The sequence below is a fragment of the Berghia stephanieae genome, chromosome 1, assembly GCF_034508935.2.
Source record: "Berghia stephanieae isolate SIO BIC M18660-M18661 chromosome 1, UCSD_Bste_1.3, whole genome shotgun sequence".
In the NCBI taxonomy this organism is placed as follows: Eukaryota; Metazoa; Mollusca; class Gastropoda; order Nudibranchia; family Aeolidiidae; genus Berghia; species Berghia stephanieae.
Window position 1 is genome coordinate 8,825,546 of NC_088360.1, and position 5,000 is coordinate 8,830,545.

Here is a 5,000-nt window from a genome sequence, read left to right on the forward strand (position 1 = left end):
CTCTCTTTCTTTCTTCCTCTCTCATTCTTTTTTTATTCTCTCAGTCTCAGTCTCTGTCTGTCTGTCTGTCTGTAACTCCCCCTCACACTCAATTCTTTCTTCTATTAATCTTCATAACGCTCCTTCTATCACATTCCTTCTCTCTTTCTTTTCTTTCTCTCCTTGTACCAGGGTGAGCATAGAAAAACTGGCCTGAACTATTCCGCCAGTCGGTTGATTTACTTTTTAAAAAGAGGATTCTTTTATTGCAATTTCATCCAGCTTTGGTCGGCACTGTTTTTTTTTATGTCACACCTGCCCTCAAATGTGTTACTTTCATATAATTTGAAAAGCTCTCCGTAACCGTCTGCAATTCTGTTTTATATTTATTTATTCTGTATAATTTTTGGGGGATTAATTACGCCGTCCCGCGAGACATCAATAGATCCATCAACATAGGCATTCCATAAAGGAATGTAAATAATCCTCACAAAAAAAACATCGGATGTCAACTAGAATCGCCAATGTTGTCAAAGGTAAGCAAATTGCCTAGGAAGAAAAACAACTGAAAGTTTCTGAAGCGGGGCTTGAACTTGAGACCTTCCGGGTCTCATGCAATGCATTAATCACTCAGTCAGCTCCCCCCACCCCCCCCCCTCCCCCACCCTCCCCTCTCCCCCTGCATGTCTTAAAATATTAGTCTTAAATGATAAATCGTAATTTCATTTGTTATTTTATAACTAGTTATATTTTTCTCTTAATGTTTTCATTAGTAATTGTTCTAAAAGTCACATGAGTTAGGTATTGTGTTTTTATTTAAGGTATTGGTGGCGAGGGGGGGGGGGGGGGGGAGTTGTTTGTTTATTTTCTTTAATCATCCGATATTTCCAAATCATTTTCCTGTCCAATCTAAATATATCGATCAACCTTTGCATGATTTGACCTTCTATCTATGTGCATGTGTGTGTGTGTGTGTGTGTGTGTGTGTGTGTGTATGCGTGTGTGTGTGTGTGTGTGTGAAGGTGAGTGTGAGAGAGATTTGTAGATAGACAGATAGATAGTTAGACGGATGGATCGATAGATGAATGGATATATATATATATATATATATATATATATATATATATATATATATATATACAGATAAATATATATATATATATATATATATATATATATATATATATATATATAGATAGATAGATAGATAGATAGACAGATAGATAGGTAGGTAGGTAAGTAGTTGGGTAGATGGATAGATGGATGGACGGACGCACGGACGGCACGCTAACACAGATATATTGATAGATAGATAGATACAGAGATAGATATATAGATAGATAGATAGATAGATAGATAGATAGATAGATCGATAGATAGATAGATAGATAGATGGATGGATGAATGGACGGACGGACAGACAGACAGACAGGCTGACAGATATATATATAGATATATATATATATATATATATATATATATATATATATATTATATTTATATGAGTGTTGGTGGGTACTCGTAGGTACGAAAATGCTCGATAATGATGGTTAGAGCTAATATAGAATACAAGTTTTCACTCACATTTTTTGTGGCCGAGACGTTCGTTTCTGTATCTCTTTACACGTGTAAAGAGAAACAGAAACGAACGTCTCGGCCACCAAAAAATAAGGATTACGCCGACTGAGGACGTCTAAAGAGAAACAGAAACGAACGTCTCGGCCACAAAAAATGTGAGTGATAACTTGTATTCTATATCTATATATATATATATATATATATATATATATATATATATATATATATATACTGTGTGTGTGTGTGTGTGTGTGTGTGTGTGTGTGTGTGTGTGTGCGTGTGTGGAGACGAGGGGTTGGAAAAGAGGTGCTGATAGCATGGGCTTCTTATTTCCTTTTATCTATGCTGTTACGCTATTTGCGTACCAGACAATAAAGAAAACATTAAAAAGAATGTGGATGGCAAAACCGTCGTGTATTCAAGACGTACAAGGATGGTACATACATTGACAAAATACTTTTATTAAAATATTGGTCAGAAAAAATTTACTTTAAATTAAGATGATCCCCATTTTGTCCAAAAAAAAAAAAAAAAGCTTAAACCTAAGATTTAGAAGAATCCCTAGGTTTGAGGCTTTTTGATAGATAGTGGTCATTTTTATCGTGTATTGAAGTAAAAGTTTTCTGGCCCATTTTTTTTTCTTTAATTTGATTTGTCAGCGTATACGACAGACCGTTTTATGTGAGGATAAAGCCAGAATCATCGCCAAATACTATTGTTATTTCGTCACTAAAGCCATTGTCATGTATATCATTAAATATATTAATGTAACAAAGAAATCAATATCATTATTTATAAAGATGACATGAGACATTAAATTTATGCTTGACTGATTCGTCAGTTAACTCGCATTGTTATTAGCATTTTGTTGAGTTCTATTTTGTAGAAAAATCATTAATTATCATTGCTGGAATTGAAAAACATTCTGAATTGATAAATGGCTGATATAATCAATTATGTCAATAAAAATATTAGATATTGTTTATGATACACAAAAGGAACTCGTAGAATGAATGTTTATTAATAAGAAAAATCTTTAATAATAACATGTTTCAATTTTTGAGAATCAAACGTATACAGCTGACAATCAGACAATTTATGATGTCGACTTGTTGCCAGTTTTTATGTTGTTTTTTTGTTTAATATATTTATATAGATAGTATGCAGATGACGTCAGTCAGGCCTTTGTTATTGTTTTTGCCATCCGCGTTTGTGAGTTGTTCTAACTAAACTGTATTAACCAGACTATAAAAGTTCATGGTTACACAGAGTTTGTGTGTTGGCCCGTTATACTTCCGGATGGCAATGTTGTGAACTCCTTGGCCAAGCGCATTCTATCTTTATATATTTTTTATGTTTGTTACAGCACTGCGCCAGCATATTGATCGGCCGCCTAGCCCCACAGTGGAGTAATTTTTTAGAAGAACATAGGTACACACACACAAATACAGGTCCATCTCAGTAGTCATGGTGGTGGTAGTAGTAGTTGCACTACTTTAATTACAATATGTCCCTTCCTTGGTTAGCACCCCCCCCCATCTAAAAACAGGGCACAAACGGCTCTCTCCGAGTTGGAAACAAATATTTTCATTTAAATTTGGAACCGAAATATTGGCCTTCTTTTTCCTGAGTATTGTCCTTGACTTATATTAATGCATGGCGTTGTTCAATGTATAAGTGTAAAAAAAAAAAAAAAATATGCTAAATGCTCACGGATTAACAGATTGGGCTGACAAATGGGGTTAGCTATTTGAAGCCAATTATTATAATTAAAGCATTCAATCTTCTTGGTGGAAATATTCGTTATCGATTGAACGTGCTGATGATATTTCATAATTCTCACTGTAAATGCACTTGTGAATGTATGTATGTATGTATGTGTGTGTGTGTGTGTGTGTGTGTGTTTGTTTGTTTGTTTGTGTGTGTGTTCGTTTGTTCACTACCTGATCCACTTTCGTAATGTCTATTGACTTACACTCTCCATTCTTCTTGCTTGCCACCGTAAGCTCATTTTCGCAAATGATGCGATACCGGTAAAAAAAAAAAAAACACGTAAGGACGCCACAGTGCTATTGAAATTGTTCCACGTTGACTATTCAATAATTTGCTGTGGTAATTAATCTAATCCATATGCGAAATACAGACGAAAAACGGGGTTTTTGTGACTCCTCATTTTTGAGTTTGGTGTTTGAAACTTTTCCGAGTGTCCCGGAGATCTAGAATGCTTTTGGTTCTGTCTGAGCCCAGTCTAATTCAAGTATATTACGTGTGTGTGTGTGTGTATATATATATATATATATATATATTATATATACATACATATATATATATTCTTATCTATTTTTTTCATCTATTTATATATATATATAAATATATATATATATATATATATATATATATATATATATATATATATATATATATATATGAATATATATATATTCTTATCTATTTTTTTCATCTATTTATATATATATATATATATATATATATATATATATATATATATATATATATATATATATATATATATGGATATATATATTCTTATCTATTTTTGTAAAGCGCCTATGGCTCATATTGCATGAGATGTTGGCGAAATATATTGTACATTATTATTTATTACGAGTATCATTACTGATAGAACTGACAAGGTTACTTATTCCACTGGAACCCATTGAACTTTAAAGAAAAAAAGCTGAACGCTTTACCACACATATTGTTTGGTTAAATTCCTTTGCAATACACATCCAGACGCAACCTCTCAATAGCAGTTGTATTGATGCTATACATTTAGGCAAAATACTCACAACATTCGCCAACCGGATGTAACGTACCAATACACAATAAGATGTGTAACATTGAGCGTTTATAGTCTGATATAATTTAGTGAGAACTAATAACCAAAATGGCTGTCTAAAAACATTAACAAATAGCTAAGTGACGTCAATTTCGTTCCTTCAATAGTAGAGGATCAAATTATTGAATTAGACACATAGTGAAAATACGATATGATAACCACTTACCTGTCGTGAACAACTGAATCTCTCCGTAACTCCAGAATAATGAAATTATATGTGTAATCACTCGAAAAGTCATATGAACATTTTATCGCTTTATACCTGTTTCACATTTACCCTAGATAACCATATTTCTATATAATATGAATCAATAAATTTTTAGCGTGACTTCCGCTGAAATAATAAATATATTATGCTTGACACGCCCAAAGTAATGCAATCCTCTGTGTCATGCGATTATTGTGTTGTCAAATATTATTCATTCATTTATTTTCTATGTCTTTTCATTCTCGAGTTTACAAAGCGCCTTGTAAGGATTTCTATAAAGCTCGAAAGTGGCAAGCACTTACCAGCTAGCTATCTAAACACAATATAATATATAACATGTATGGCCAGATTCAAATGAACTCGGAAAAACATTGT

The 5,000-nt window shown here is 32.9% G+C and overlaps 1 protein-coding gene across 1 annotated transcript in view; it reads right to left on the bottom strand.

Annotated features, from left to right (window-relative positions):
- Positions 1-5,000, bottom strand: part of LOC144967342 (uncharacterized) — a 19,507-nt gene that overhangs the window by 14,422 nt on the left and 85 nt on the right. Inside the window, exon 1 of the mRNA XM_078904443.1 lies at positions 4,584-5,000. This exon is cut by the window's right edge and continues 85 nt beyond it. The gene's annotated coding sequence lies outside the window, so the exon portion shown is untranslated. The remainder of the gene's footprint in view (positions 1-4,583) is intronic.